This window comes from Mesocricetus auratus, unplaced genomic scaffold, assembly GCF_017639785.1.
Source record: "Mesocricetus auratus isolate SY011 unplaced genomic scaffold, BCM_Maur_2.0 Super-Scaffold_100038, whole genome shotgun sequence".
NCBI lineage: Eukaryota > Metazoa > Chordata > Mammalia > Rodentia > Cricetidae > Mesocricetus > Mesocricetus auratus.
The window spans coordinates 2,213,106-2,230,322 of NW_024429216.1; the positions used below are offsets into that span (position 1 = coordinate 2,213,106).

At 41.0% G+C, this 17,217-nt stretch overlaps 1 pseudogene; it reads left to right on the forward strand.

Annotated features, from left to right (window-relative positions):
- The first annotated feature begins 7,168 nt into the window (after window positions 1-7,168).
- On the forward strand, window positions 7,169-7,950 carry LOC101827728 (annotated as a pseudogene).
- The last annotated feature ends 9,267 nt before the right edge of the window (window positions 7,951-17,217 follow it).

Consider the following 17,217-nt stretch of genomic DNA (forward strand, 5'->3'; position numbering starts at 1 on the left):
ATCAGGGATAACAGGAACATACCTAAACATAATAGAAGCAATATACAGCAAACCAACAGCCAACATCAAACTAAATGTAAAGAAACTCAAAGCAGTTCCTCTAAAATCAGGAAGAAGATAAGGCTATCCATTTCTCCATTCCTCTTCAATATTGTACTTGAATTTCTAGCTCGATCAATGAGACAACAAAAGGAGATCAAAGGGATATAAATTGGAAAAGAAGAAGTCAAACAGTCACTACTTGCAGATGATATGATAGTCTACATAAGAATCCCAAAGAATTCTACCAAGGAACTCCTACAGCTGATACACACCTTCAGCAAAGTAGCAGGATACAAAATTAAGTAAAAAATCAGTACTCCTACTATATATATATATATATATATATAGACAATAAAAGGGATTAGAAAGAAATCAAAGAAATATCACCCTTTACAATAGCCACAAACACCACAATATATCTTGGGGGTAATTCTAACCAAACAGGTGAAAGACCTGTGGAACAAGAACTTTGAGTCTTTAAAGAATGTTATTAAAGAAGATACTAGAAAATGGAAAGATCTCCCATTCTTTTGGATAGGTAGGATCAGCATAATAAAAATGGCAATCTTACCAAAGGCAATCTACAGATTCAATGCTATCCCTATCAAAATACCAGCACAATTTTTCACAGACGTTGAAAGGACAGTCCTCAACTTTATATGGAAAAACAAAAGACCCAGGATAGTTAAAATACTCTGTACAATAAAGAAACTTCAGGAGGCATCACCATTCCTGATCTCAAGCTCTATTATAAAGCTATAGTCCTGAAAACAGATTTTTATTGGCACAAAAACTATCAGGTAGACCAATGGAAGTGAATCAAAGACCCTGATATCAGCCCACACACCTTTGAACACCTGAGCTTTGACAAAGAAACTAAAACGATACAATGGAAAAAAAGTATCTTCAACAAATGGTGCTGGAGTAACTGGATGTTGACATGTAAAAGACAGCAGATAGAACCATATCTATCACCACGCACAAAAGTTAAGTCCAAATGTATCAAAGACCTCAACATCAATAAAAACACTGAACCTCTTAGAAGAGAAAGTAAGAAATGCTCTTCAACGAATTGGTACAGGAGACCACTTCCTGAACATAACAACTGTAGCACTGAGATCAACAATTAATAAATAGTACCTCAAGAAACTGAGAAGATTCTGCAAGACAAAAGACAGAATCGAAAGTACACAATGACAGCCCACAAAATGGGAAAAGTTTTCACAAACCCCATATATGATAGAGGGCTGATCTTCAAAATTTACAAAGAACTCAAGAAGCATGTCTCTAGAATACCAAAGGACCCAATTGAAAAGTTGGGTACAGAACTAAATAGAGAATTCTCAATAGAGGAGTCTAAAATGTCCAAGAGACACTTGAGAAAGTGCTCACCATTCTTACACATCAGGGAAATGCAAATCAAAACAACTCTGAGATACCATCTCACTCCTGTCAGAATTGTTTCAATCAAAGACACTAACAACAGTTTATGCTGGAGAGAATGTGGAAAAAGGGGAACACTCCTCCACTGCTAGTGGGACTGCCAACTTGTGAAGCCACTTTGAAGATCAGTATGGAGATCCCTAAGGAAAATGGAAATCAGTCTATCACAGGATCCAGCACTTCCATTTTTAGGCATATACCCAAAGATGTACACTCATACAGTAAGGACACATGCTCAAGTATATCCATAGAAGCATTATTTGTAATAGCCAGAACTTGGAAGCAACCTAGATGTCCCTCAACTGAATAGTGGATATAGAAAATGTGGTACATTTATACAATAGAGTACTATTAAGCAGAAAAAAATGGAATCTTGAAATTTTCAGGCAAATTGATGTCACTAGAAAAACCATCCTGAGTGAGGTAGCCCATTCACAAATAGACAAACATGGTATGTATTCACTCATATACGGACTTTAGACATGGAACAGGGCATTGCTGCCTACAATCCAACCACCATAGAGTATGGGAAGCAGAGAGGACCTTAGGAGAGATAGGCATGGTAACGCTGAGAAGGGTTATGGGACAAGATCTCCTAATTGTATTGGGAGAGGGGATGGGAGAAGGAGATGGAAGATGGAGCAAGTAGGATGGGAGAAAAGGACATGGGAAAACAGGAAGGTGAGCAAGAGTAGGACTAGAGGAGAGAAGGAAGAATGATACCATAATAGAGATTATATATTGGAGGAGAGATCTGGCACTAGTGAGATCTTCATAGATCTACAAGAATGACATCAACTGGCATTAAGGCTAAACTAAATGCCCTCCCATGATAATGAGATTGATGACTACCTTATATGCCACTCTAGAACACTCATCCAGTACCTGATGAAAGTACAGGCAGACATCCACAGGTCAAAACCAAACTGAACTCCTGGAACCCAGTTGCAAAGAGGAGTGATGAGCAAAGGAATCAAGACCAGGCTGGCGAAACCCACAAAGGGAGCTCACCTAAACAAAGGGGAATTCATGGACCCAGACTGATGATTAGGAGGCCATAATGGGATAGATCTAGACCCCCCAAGCTCTCCCTCCCCCAACCTTGGTGTCCGAGAAGAGACCTCAGAATTCTAAGGTACCCTGGAGAGTAGATCAGTATTTATTCCTGGCATACAAATAGTCTCTGGGAGACCATTCCACATGGAGAGATGCTTTCTCAGCCTGGAGACATGGGGAAGGACCTAGTCCCTGCCTGGGATGATATGACAGACTCTGAAAATTCCACATGGAAGCCCTTACCATCCCTGAGGAACAGAGCAGGAATGGAATGGTGTTGGGGGTTGGGAGGATTGGAGTCTGGGGAGGAGGGAAGGGAGATGGAACTGAAAGTAACATATGCAAAAAGTTAAATAAAGAAAAGAAATCATGGGGAAAAAGAATGGGATTCTATAAATTGTCATGTGGATGTGTTGGAGGAACCCATGAAGCTGAGAACTTTGAACCCTCAGGTGCTCAAATGTCCTCAGTCTCTCCACTGCATTTTCATCTGTCACTAAGGAAATCAATTCTTTAGTGCTGTGCAACTAAAAGTGACTTTCTCTGAAAGAATGCGAGGAAAGATACTACCAATGTCCCTCAAGGCCAATTGTTGCCCCTAGAAAAATAACCAGAGTCAAGACAAAGAGGGCTCCTAGAGTGCAAGTATAAAATGTAGTCCATCAGGAATTGTGCTATTCTATTCACGAGACCAATGATTTTTTATTGGAAAAAAGACGACTGGGGAATGTATAAAGGAAAGTATTTTAAGGGCATGGTATAATGGATAATTAGACCAGGTTGAGTTTATTGATATGAACCTTCCGAGTGGTAATTTCAAGTTTAATATGGAAGCTCACACAATTACAAATAGGTGTGAAAATTTTTTTAATGGTTGACTAAAGTGTTTATCAAAAGCTGGCCTACTGAAAAACTGTTGTTGATGCCTGATATCTTTTAGCTTATTGTCACTGAGGGGATTTTAGGCTTGGGGATATGACAATGCTACAGTGGGAATACTGTGTAAATTCCAATCCTCCATAATGGGAAGACAAAGAAGGCAGTCTCTTCACCAGTCCTGTAAGACACAATATATGGACAGGGAAGTCAGCATATTTTCAATGTTTTGCTATGCCCCATGACCTTGTGCCAAACATTGATGTTGGAGATGCTACTGCTCCACGATGTGAATTAAATGCAATGGCTTTAACTGTGTTCCAAGTTAGCAGGGTCCAGGTAAGTAGGTGATCATATTTATCATAATGGTTTTCATAGAAAAAAAGTGGTAATAATGGCCTAATCTAATATGGTCATGGAAGGCAAGGTGAATTTTTTATCTGCACGACTCATATTTACTTTCCAGGTATGAAATTGATAAGAATCCTACTGCACTTACATTTCATCTTTATGAGCAGGAAATTTTTCAAACAAATGAATGAAGAACTACGTAGGATCACAGCAAAAGGCAATTTTGGCCAGTGAATTAGTTTCTAGACTTGAGCCAGTTTGCACACCAATAACTGCAAGAATGAAAGAGGGTAGTCAGGTACTTCTGAGAAAAGATCCCCATTAAACACCCCACAATTTTGCAATTAGCATTTCTAGAGGTCTTCCCAGAGGTACCTATGGCCTTTAAAATCATCACTGTACATTGTGGTAAGGAAACGATCAGGTTTTCCAGGGTCGGTTGATACTGGTTCTGAATTGGTTCTTATTCCAGGGATTCCCAAGAAAACATTGTGGCCCTCCAGTTAAAGTAGACGCTAATGGAGGTAGGTAATTAATGGAGTTTTGACTGATGTCTGAGCCACAGTAGTTCCAGTAGCTCCCAGGACTCATTCTGTGATTATTTCTCCATTCACATTGGCAAGTCCATTCTTCTTGATTTATCCAGCTCATGCTGGGAGGTCAATGGTAACATTTTATAGACATAGATTCTGACATTTCTAGGTGTGATGGTTGTTTCAGGTTGTCAACTTGAGTACATGTAGAGTGAAAGACAATCCAGAAATGGAGGTCATGCCTGAAGGACATTATTTTTTCTAGTTTGGAGATGACTGAATCCACTTCTAGTCTGGAACTACGACATATGAGGACAAATGCCATTAATCCACATCTTTTAGCTGAACAACACACACCTTTCGTTGGATATAGTCTGGGCCACACCTTCTGCTAGAAGACTACATAAGGACATGAAAATAGGAATAATTTTCTCACTGCCTGTTTGTTGATTCATTTGCATGCTACCATATGCATTTCTTCTAAGACGATGAAGCCTAGTTTTTGGGATTCCAGCATATAATGAAGATCAGCCCAGACATCCAGTCTTGTGGAGTAGGAAACTGCTATATTTTTGGACTTTCTGCTACAGCAGTAACTGTTGTATTAGCTGGACAGTGACCTGTAAATCATTTAATACAACATATATGTATATGCATTCTTTAAATTATCTTACGCTAGAGAAATCTATCTCACCAGAAGTAAAAGATTCCCACAACAAACTTCTGGTCCTTTGCTTCTTTTAACTTTCATACCCCTTCTTCAAAAATGATGCTAGAGCCTTCGGAGTCAGAGTGATTTACAGAATTATCCATTGAGCCTGGGCTCCATACTCATCATTTTGATTAGTGGTGATTTTTGTAATACTTTGGGTTTAAAAGAGAAGTGTCTGTGATGAGGTGTGAAAACTAAGCTTCCCTTTGGTTACAAAGAATAGTCCTTATTTTTTGTAGGTATAATAATGGTTTAGTAAAGTGGTAGTTGCTTGTCATTCTACAAGATTCATGTCTGCACTAGTAGGTAGCTAAAATTCCAGTACCAATTGCAGTTTCTCTTTTGTTAAGGAGGTCTTAGGTCCAATGAGAGAGATTTGGTTACTGTTGTAAGATATCTTTTGCGTGTCTGACAAATAAAGATTTCTTAGAGTACCAAGGGCAGAGATAGCCACTAGTGAACCAAATGGGCAGGCACTGGTGGCACACACCTTTACAGCAGCACAAGTGAGAAGGAAGCAGGAGTTAAAGGCTACTCTGGATATAAGAGTTGGGGTGTGTGCAAACGAGAAACAGAATAGGGGTGGATGAATCCCACCTTTTATCCTAGCACTATGGAAGTGGAGAAGAGAATATAAGACAGGTGGAGACAGAATATTAGGAGTCATAGAGACAGGATATATTTGACCTTCCATCTGAGATTTCGTGAAGGTAAGAATTTTCTGGTGATTGTGTGCTCTCCTCTGGTCTTTTAGTTTTTGCCCTCAATATCTGACTCCAGGTTTTATTAATAAGAAGCATTAAGATTGTGTTTCACCGGGCAGTGGTGGTGCACGACTTTAATCTCAGCAATCAGGGAGACAGAGGCAGGCAGATCTCTGTGAGTTCGAGGCCAGGCTGGACCAACAGCCTCCAAAACAATATAGAGAAATTCTGTCTCATAAAACCAAAATAAAGATTGTGGTTCAACTGATGTACAAATGGACTTAGGGGACCCTATTCTATATGGAGAGATACCATGCCCAGGCTAGACACAGGGGGTGGGGATAGAGAAGTGCCTTGTTCCTACCTCAACTAGAAGATGGGACAGTCTTATTAGACTTCCTGTGGGAGGCCTTATCTTCCCATGGAGCAGATGTTTGGAGAGGGGTTTGAAGGGAGTGGAAGGAAATGAGGGAGGGGGAACTGGGATTGGAATGTAAAAAATATATTTGAAATAAAGATTGTGTTTCTTGCCATTACTACATTTTAGGGCTATTGTGCCAAGATGAAATTGATGTGGGCCAGTAGCATCAGAGGACTTTTGTTTGGATTCCTCCTTTGGAAGATTGCATGGTACTTTTGATACCAGGAAAGCTATTCATCATGGAGCAAATTGTATTATTTTGAGACACTGTCTCTAAATATTTCCACTTTCCAAGATTCACTATGTAAATGCCACTACCAAATATCTAGTTATCATGTATTGACAATTATACAAGGTAACTGAGTAGCCAATATAATTAAAATGAGTGATCAATCTGATATCTTGTTAATTGACAATAAAGACTTCTATTGCACTACATCAGAAACTCTATTTGTAGTACAAGAATATAACACTTGAAATGTAAATACCATGAAATAAGTGTATTAAATCAGTAGCATTGTCACTGAAGGATGTATATAATGCAACCCTTAAAACAACCTCATGATCACTTTGACAGGATTCTCTCAGAACTCGAGAGAAAAACTATAATTTACTTAAAATACGTTTTGATGTCTGGGTAGAAGTGGCACTGGCCTTCAATCTGAGTACTTGGCAGGTAGAACCAGCCTGGTGTTCAGAATTTCTTGACACTCAGGAGTACACAGTGAAAGCCTTTTTCAAAACAAAACAACAAAAACCAACCAAACAAAACTAATTGACACACCAAAAAAGAAGATTTGCCTGCCTTTGATATTTGCTGAGATTAAACAAGATAATTTTGAGGGTGTAGTGACATACTTCTTTACTCCCAGCATTCCTGAATAAAGGTAGATGGACATGAGTGAGTTAAAGGTTATCCTTTTCTATATAGGGAGTTTCAGGACATCCAGGGCTGTTTGTTACCCAGGCAAAAGCAGTCTCAAGGAGGTAAGCTTGAAAGCAGGAGACAGTAGGTGCAACAGAAGGAATCATGGCTGCCGAAGTGTTTGAGTCCATCAGAGAGTTCGGCCTGACATTAGCAGTTGCAGGAAGTGTGGTGAAATCTGCCTTATATAAAGTTGATGCAGGACACAGAGATGTCATCTTTCTCAGATTCCATGGAGTTCAGAATGTATAGTATGGGAATGGACTCACTATCTCATCCCTTAAGTACAGAAACCTTTTATCTTTGACTGCTGCTCACGACCACGGAATGTACCAGTTGTCGCTGGTAACAGGGATTTGGAGAACATAAGCATCATAGTATGTATTCTCTTCCGGCATGTGGCCAGTCGGCTTCCTCATATCTAAACCAGCATAGGTGAGGACTTTGATGAGTGGGTGCTGCCATTCATCACAACAGAGATCCTCAAGTCAGTAGTGGCTCACTTTGATACTGGAAAATTGAACACCCAGCGAGATTTGGTTTCCAGGCAGGAGAACAATGACATCACAGAGAGAGCAGCTACATTTGGGCTCATTTAGATGACATGTCCCTGAGGCATCTGACCTTTGGGAAGGAATTCACAGAAGCAGTGGAAACCAAACAGGTGTCTCAGCAGAGAGAGCCAGATTTGTGGTGGAAAAAGCTGAGCAGAGGGTGACTCCAAGGCAGTGGAGCTGATGACCAATCACTTTTCCACTCCAGTTGATGGCCTGATTGAGCTGCATGGGTTGGAAGCTTCCCAGGACATTGCTTACTAGCTCTTGCACTCTTGGAATTTAACCTACCTGCCGGCAGGGCAGTCGGTGCTTCTCCAGCGTCCCCAGTGAGGCATCTCCTGCTTTCACCTTCTGGGGCTAACCAGGCTGTGGCCTTGATCATTCTGAATACACTTTCCTTCTGCCCCACCCCAGAAATCCCTGTGGAATTTTGTGATTGGCTTAACATGAAGGGATTAAGAGCAAAATCACTTCAGATCTCTAATTATCAAATGAAGTTTTTGTTGGTCCACTTTTTTTAAACACACTTTCATATCCAGAATTGCCAAGTGTTTATGCAGACTTTTGTGGAGCCTTTTGGAGTCTGGCCTTCCAGCCTAGGCACTAACAACTGACAGAAAAAGGGAAGGGAAGTGTGTGTTATGGATGGTAGAACATCTGGCAGCCTCAGTAGACGTATACCCTCCATCCTGTCATATATTGAAGATTTGAGAACAGTGACACACACAGTTCAACCAAAAATGCAAGCCCTCAATTTTTTCCAGCCATTTGGAACTACACAGATGTAGGGCCAGAGGAAGTGGTCTATGTTAATTGTAAGGCCCATTCCCTCTAACTGTGACCAGCAGAAACATGTGTGTGTGAACAGGGCATGGACTAAAGAAGCTGCTCATCAAGGTGGGTGGTCCTAATTCTGCTGCCCCCACCAGAGTCCTAAAACTAGGATGAACTTGGAATAGTAAAAGAGGCCTGTGCTATGATGTGAGTCCTGTTGAAGACTTGGTTTCCATTACCTACATTGGTCCTCTCAAATACCCAGAGGGAATCCAGCTTCAAGGAGTGCATCCTGCCAGGGCTCAGCAACCCGCCAAGGTCATGTGCATCTGCCTTCCTGCTCCCTCTCTAAAAGATTGCATTTCCTTCCCAAGGGCTGTGTGCCATTGCTCCGAAGGAAGCAATCAGGGGGAGAAAACACAATGTAAGCTGCTGTCACTAAATGATAACCAGACCTCCCAGCTGAAAGAAAAATGTCTCAAAATATGAAAGAAAAAAATCATACAATCAAAGAGAAAGTACAGACTGAAATGGTCATTTAAAAAAATCTGACCTGGCTAGGATGGTGTATGCCACTAATTCCAGCACTCCCAAGGCAGAGGTAGGCAGATATGTGGGATTTTATACAAGCCTGTTCTGCCAAGTAAGTTCCAGGACTGCTGGTGTTACACAGAGAAACCTTGATTTCAAAATCCAAAAAATTCCATTATTGACGATTTCCCACCCACACATATGCATATATACACACACTGCTTGTGTGTTTTGTGCATGCACATCTCAAATACCCCCCCAACTCGCCACCTACCACTCTAGGACCCTGGTCCACAATTCCAACCAGTCTCTCCACTCTGGTAGGCTCTACTGATTTTGCTTGAGACCCACTGGATTAACCAAGAGACTGAGGATATGGATCTGTGTGTTGGAGCTTGGGCTCAATAGAAGACTATAGCAAAAGGAACTGTATCTCTTCCTAAAATGTAACCATAAAGAGCGTTTGAGACTTAAAGGTGTGGCCCTGTGAGTCTTTCCCTTTCCTAGACTGATTTACTGATTGTGGTCTAGGGTGAGGTCAATGCAGGTAAGTACAGTTGCTGTTGGTTACTGATTACAACATATGTATGGAGTCTAGAAAATGACATCTCTAAACTATTTTCCTTCTTATTCCCATTCTCCCTCTTTTCTCACTGTTCCCAGAGCCTTAGATTGAAGGTGTAACTAACATTTTTAGGGCAGGACACTCATATCTGTGGAGATGTTGTGCTTGTAATGAAACACATGAAGCGTCTAAGATTTATAGATTGGTTTTAACTTTTTTATTTTTAACAAAAACTGCAAGTGTAAAGGTAATTTGTTTGTAAACAATAAGCTTGCCTGAAAATTTGAGTACAGAACTAAGCCACTAGTCAGGCACACTCTTAGTTAAGATCAAAGTCACTGGTTAGTCATACACCTAAACCACTAGTTAGCATAGAGGCAAGGCAGTGGTGGCCACACCTATAATCTCAGCACTTGGTAGACAGACTCAGATGGATCTCTGTGATTTCAAGGCCTCCAAGGCCTAGAAAAGAATGATACCATCTAAAAGAGAAAGGGACCTCACACCTTGGATTCCAGCAATTAGGATCACAAGCTTTTAATACCAGCACTAAAATGTGGGAACAGGATTGATGACTGGTTCGAGAGAGGAATATAAGGCAGAAGGAGAGAGGAGCAACGCAATCTGAGGTTTGATGGAGAGCATTGCAGTGTGAGGATTTCTTGAGACAGGACTACCCATTTTGACTGAGATAGAGGTAAGAGTTAGGGGATGCTCTGTTTGCTTTTCTGATCTTCAAGCAAGCTTTGTTTGTTAGATTACAACAAAATATCAATAAACATACCTTACTTATTTTCTGTATCTGGTAGACTCATGAGTCTTGGCATTCACCTATGGTTGCTTGGGTATAGTGAGGGGATTGGGAGGGGCTGGCTAAGAACCTAGGTTAGCTTCAGCTACAGGAGACAGAAGTGTATTTGAGTAAGTAAGATTATAAGACCTCCATCTACTGGTGACAGCAGTACAGTGCAGGATGAACTCAGACCTGGGCTATTAGCAAAGGCTGACCCACTGGCTTGTTAAGCCATGTATTTTAGTTGTGTTCGAAGCAGGGTTTCTCTGTAGCTTTGGAGGCTGTCATGGAACTAACTTTTGTAGACCAGGCTGGTCTCAAACTCACAGAGATACACCTGCCTCTGCGTCCCAAATGCTGGGATTAAAAACACACATCTGTTTCTTGTTTTGGGTTTTGGAGACAGGGTTTCTCTCTATTGCTTTGTAATCTCTTCTGGAATATGCTCTGTAGACCCGGATGGCTTTGAAATCACAGAGATCCTACTGCATGTTCCTCCCATGTGCTGGGATTAAAGGCATGAGCTTTCTTTTCAGAATCCAAGTTCCTGAAATGTCTCTCCCCAAGTCACAATTGCAGTATTTAGATTTAGCTTGTTGGATTTCTGTTAGAGATGGGAAGCTGGCATTAAATTTAGCTTTCTTTGTTGGTGTAAACTGAATCCCAAGATTTGGTAGTTAAGTTGAGGTGAGGTTACCTGGCTTTATCTGAAAGGCTCAGACTCTGTGTGGGATAGATACCAGGATGCAGAGTCCTCCTACATTCAGGACTGCTCTAAGCTGACAGCAAGCACTTGGGTAAGCTCTATGCAGCCAATCTCAGGCATCCTAAAATTAATTCTGTGAAAGGCAGTTTAATAAAATGGGAGGGACTAGTGCACTGTGACAGGATGACTCATTTGTAAAGATAAATTGACAGGGGATTAGACTATAGATGGTTGAAGACAAAGAGTGTAGATTGGAATAAACTAGAGAATCCTCAGTAGCTGGATTTTGGGATACCAAGTGAGTGAGGAGTGTGAAGGTGCACTGTGAAAATCAACAGTTAAATGTCACAGATCAGGTAAGCATAACTTTCCAGGCCTGAACCTGGGTACAGAGGAAAATGACAGATACTCACTGGGACTCAAAAACCACGCACAGTCACAGGTTTCATGTCAGGAGTCATGGGAAAGTCACCATTCAACAGGACAATGGCAGGAAATGATGGCCTGAGACATAAGGGAAAGGGGACTAAAGATGCAATAAGTTTCTCTGGTATGAAATTTCTCAGAAACTTCTATTATGGCTGTGTAACTCTAGTTGACAAATTTCATCTTATATGAACTGCACTAATCTTGCTCTTTTTAATGATTTTCATTGATAAAATAGTCTTTTTATTATTTTATTACAATCTTTATTTATTTTTAAATTGAAAATAATCTTATTATACATACTATTCCCATTCCCTCTACATCCTCTCCTATAATGCCCTACACCAAACCCCCATCCCACCTCTATTCAGTCCCAAGTGAGGGTGAGTCCTCCCATGGGGGATCATCAAAGTCTGTCACATCATTTGGAGGAGGGAATTGGCCCTCCCTTATGTTCCTAGGCTGGAGAGTATCCCTCCATAGGGAATGGGATCCCAAACTCTTTGCACTAGGATAAATACTGGTTATACCACCAGAAGTTCCATAGACTGCCCTGACCTCCAAACTGATATCCACCCACGTTCATGGGGGCTGGTTCAATCCCGTGCTGGTTATCCAACTGTCAATCTGGGATACATGGATACATGAGCTCCCCTTTGCTCAGGTCAGCAGTTTATGTAGTTTTCTTCAGAATGGTTTAGTACCCTTTGTTCATCAGTCCTCATTCCCTGCATTTATTATTTTGTATCAGTGTTTAGCTGTGAATCTCTGCTTCTGCTTCCATCAACTACTGTATGAAGGTCATTAGTCATCAATCTAATTACAGGGGAGAGGCATTTAAGGTAGCCTCTCCACTATTGCTTAGATATTTAGTCGGGATCATCCTTGTCGATCTATGTACATTTCCTTTGTGACAGATTTCTCTTTTAAACCTATGATGGCTCTCTCTATTAAGGTATCCCTTTAAATGCTCTCCTCTATTTTTTATGATCCCTCATGTTCTTTCCCCCCTTTTATTCTCCCCTCCTCTTGCTCCTAGCTTTCTGCCTCCATGCTCATAATTTGTTCAGGGGATCATAACCCTTTAGCCTTCTCTGTGGGATCTTGTATGTCTATCTTGAGGTAGTCTGATTCCCCTTTAACTGAGAAACCATAATATTGTTTTTCAAAGAGGATTTACAAGTTTGCATTCCCACAGGCTGTGGAGGAGCATTCCACTTTCTCTACACCCTCTACAGCATAAACTCTCATTGGTGGTCTTGATTTTAGACATTCTGATGGGTATATGATGGTATCTGGGAGTAGTTTTCATTTGCATTTCCCTGAAGGGTAAGAATGTTGAGTAAGTTCTTAAGTGTCTTTCATCCATTTTAGATTCCTCTACTGAGAATTCTCTGTTTAGCTCTATACCACACTTTTTAATTGCATTATTTGGTGTTTTGGTGACTAGCATCTTGAGTACTTTGTATATTTTGTCAAACTCTGTCAGATGTGGGGTTGGTGAATAACTTTTCCCATTCTCTGGGCTGCCTTTTTGTGTGGATGACTGTGTTATTTGCCTTACAGAAACTTTTAAGTTTCAGGAGGTCCTATTTATTAGTTGTCAATCTCAGTGTCTGTGCTGCTGGTGTCATGTCCAGGAAGCAGTCTCCTGTACCAATTCCATCAAGGATACCTCTCACTTTCTCTTCTAAGAAGTTCAGTGGCTGCATTTATGTTGAGGTATTGATCCATTCATGCATAGTGATAGCTAAGGATCTGTCTGCAATTGTCTACATGTCAACATCCAGTTACATCCACACCATTTGCTGAAAATGCATTCTTTTATCCATTGTATAAATTTAGCTTCATTGTCAAAAGTCAGGTGTTCGTAGATGTGTGGATTAATATCAGGGTTTTAATTCAATTCCATTGGTCTACCTGTCCTTCTTTGTGCCAGTGCCAAGCTGTTTTCATTTCACCATGTATAATGGGCTGTTCTTAATTTCAAGAGATCTGTCTACCACGTACTATCATTAAATGTGTGCATGAAAACAACTGTTGAAACTCGGGGGCTAGCAACTAGTAAGTCATAGAGGCCAGAGAGTGGAGGCCCACACCCCTAATCCCAGCCCAAGGGATGAGAAAACAAGCAGTTATCAGTTTCAAGGCCAGCACAGGTTACCAGAGAGTTAACCAGTCTCAAAGGGAAATAGATCTCACATTTTTAATACCAGTACTTGGGGGTCACACACCTTTAATCCCGGCACCAGGGAGGTGGAGACAGGAATTAATTTGGCTGAGAGGAGAGATGTATATAATGCAGGAGCATACACCAGCTCAGCCCATTCAGTCTGAGAATTCCAAGAAACTGGATCCTACCATTTTGATCTGAGATTTCAGTAGAGGTAAGAAGTCTCACAAGGGTTTGTCTGTTTAATTTCTCTGATTTTTCAACATTAGCAGCAATATGTGACTCTGGGTTTATTAAGACTAATTGTCTATGTGGCTGCAAAACATGTTGTTTTCTATTTTCTGGTCTGTTGAGGCACAGTGGTGGGACTGTTGACTTCCCACAGGAGGATGGTCAATGAATGCAGCCTGTTTACAGGGCTTTTTTTTTACTGAAAATGCATATTGTCCAATTGCAGCAGTATGCTTTCTGTGGGTGAGAATAGGTTCCCTGCAGTTTCCATTCCTCCTCCTCAGAGTTTCTTGGAAAATTGCTCTGTAAAAGTGATTCCCATTGGCAGTTTTAAGACATTCATCAAATTTGGTCCATGATAATGCATTAACATATTTTTGTATGACTTTGTGATCCCAGTCATTCAGTTACATTTCTCCTCCTGTGATTTCACTAAGAAATGACTGGAAATGGCATTCAGGTTACACTCACTGAAAATGCTTTCTAGGTATTTTCAGTATTATGACTCTGTATGACAATAGTGAGTCATTTGTATAATCTTGCATCTTAACTACTGACTACAGTATTGAGTTAGAAATCTTGGTGCTTTCTGAATGATGGCCTTCTCAAATGTAAGGTAAACAAATGATCACCCAGACCTACTCACCTGTGGAGTAAAAAAAGAGCCCTGGGCAAGGGAGATTGAGAAGTCAGTACCTAAAGATATGGAGGGACTTGAAGTGAGTTTTACAACATTCTGCTTCACTAGAAATAATTCTATAGACATCCACTGAGAAATATCTCAAAATTATCCTGCTATAGCTGTGAGAAAACTTTCTACAAGAGAATTGATACTATGAGGTAAATAAATTTTATTTGAAAGTCAATGTGAGTCATGCATAGTAGTTTTATGTTCTCCTCTAAGATATACCTTACACTAAACCTAGAAAATGGCTAGGTTTTGAGTACAAGGCATGATTTCCCCCTGGCTGAGAAGATCCTAAGTCCAATAAGAAGCTGTTGGTTCCCATCAATGTATGTGTGCCATTATTTCACCCCTTGAGGTTTTGTGCACTGTATGGTTCATAATTTTCACAGCTGGGTAGGACTGTGGGCTCCCTCCTTCAAAAGCTTGCAGGTTGCCTTTGGATACCATGAAAGCTAGTCCCCAGAGAGGAGGGTTTAAATTCTGTTCCATCTCAAGTCCTCTGGCTGTGACTGTATCACATGGCTTCTTCAGCAGTAGGGCGTCACCTGTGGGAGGCAAATGTGGACAATTCCAGTGTCCTGTATTGTTTTTGAAATCTCAAGGACACCTGTGACCAACAACTTAAAAAATACTGTTGTGGGTGGTTTGTCAGAAAATCTATCACTCTTTTGAGGAGCATCATCAAGTGAGATGTGAAATTGTCATTTATACTCTAACTGAAACTGCTTACAGAGACATGTGTGCATTGTAGGAATTTTGGGTGGTTGATAACAGTAAGATTACTTATGACATTTTCCAGACATCATTGCTGCTATTTTACTCAGCGATGTTGATGTCTTTCCCTTCTCCTTACTCTCTCTCTCTCTCTCTCTCTCTCTCTCTCTCTCTCTCTCTCTCTCTCACACACACACACACACACACACACACACATACACACGTTATTACAGTTCACCCCTTTTTCTCAATATATGATTTTATTTAAATTAGAAACATGAATACTTCACATGTCAGCCCCAGCTCCCTCCCCCACCCCTCCTCCCTTGTCCCTCCACCAGACCCTCAGGCCACCACCCAATTCCCACAGTAATCCCCAGGGTGGATGAGGCCCTCCTTGGGAAGATCTCCAGAGTCTGCCATTTCATCCAGGGCAGGACTTTGGTCCTTGCCCATGTGTCCAGGCTGAGAGACCATCCCTCTATTTGGAATAGGCTCCCAAAGCTCATTCATAAACCATAGTAAACACTTATCTACTACCCATGGCCCCAGTGATTTCTGTGGCCTCCTCCCTAGCACTACATTCATGGAGTCTGGATCAGTCCTGTAATGGCCTCTCATCCATCAGTCTGGGAATCAAGAGCTCCCCCTTATCCAGTCAGCTGATTTCTTGGTTTCATCATCATTGTCTTGACCCCTGTGCTCATCACTTCTCCATCCCTGTCACTAGGTTCCAGGAGTTAGTTCAGTGTTTACCTGTGGGCATCTGTCTCTGCTTCCATCAGTCCCTGGATAAAGGTTCTAGGATGGCATATAGGGTAGTCATCAACCCTGTCATCAAAGAGGGGCTATTAGTTTAGTCTCTCCACTATTGTATAGTTTTCCAGTTGGTGTTATCCTTGTAGATTTCTGTAGATCTCACTAGTGTCAGCTCTCTCCTCAAGCATATAATGACTTGATCTATTATGGTATCTCTCATCCTGCTCTCTATTGTTACCTCGACTCAAATTTCCTGGTCCCCCATATCTTGTTCTCCCCATACCCTCTTTTTTCTTGGTCCCCTCTCCCCTCCCCCGATGTTCCCAATCTGCTCAGGAGATCTTACCTCATTCCACTTCTCTGGGGTATCATGCATCTCTCTTGGGAACCTTCTTGTTTCCCAGACTCACTACCACTGGGATTGTAGGCTGAAACTCCCCTGATCCATATCTAAAATGGATATATGAATGAGTACACACAATATTTGTCTTTTTGTGTCTAGGTTACCTCACTCAGTATGGTTTCCTCTAGTGCCATCCATTTGCCTGCAAATTACAAGATCCCATTGTTTTTCTTTGCTGAGTAGTACTCCATCGTGTAAATGTACCACATTTTCTCTATCCACTTTTCAGTTGTGGGGCATCTAGGTTGCTTCCAGGATCAAGCTATTACATATAATGCTGCTAGAACATAGTGGAACAGACATCCTTGTTGTGTGAATGAACATCTTTTGGGTATATGCCTAAGATTGGAATTGCTGGGTCTTGTTTCAGACTCAGACCCATTTTCCTGAGGAATCTCCATACTGATTTCCATAGTGGCTGTACTAGATGGCATTCCCACCAACAGTGGAGGAGTGTTCTCCTTTCTCTACGTCCTCTCCAGCACAAACTGTCATTGGTGTTTTTGAATTTAGCCATTCTGACAAGAGTAAGATGATATCTCAGAGTTATTTTGATTTGCATTTCCCTAATGGCTAATGATGTTGAGCACTTTCTCAAGTGTCTCTCAGACATTTTATACTACTCAATTCAGAATTATCTATCTAGTTCAGTCCACCGCTTTTTAATTGGATCCTTTGGTGTTTTGGAGACTTGCTTCTGGAGTTCTTTGTAAATTTTGGAGATAAATCCTCTGTCAGATGTGAGGTTAGTTAATATATTTTCCCAATCTGAGGGGTGCCTTTTTTCTTACTGACTGTGTCCTTTGCCTTAAAGAAGCTACTCAGTTTCAGGAG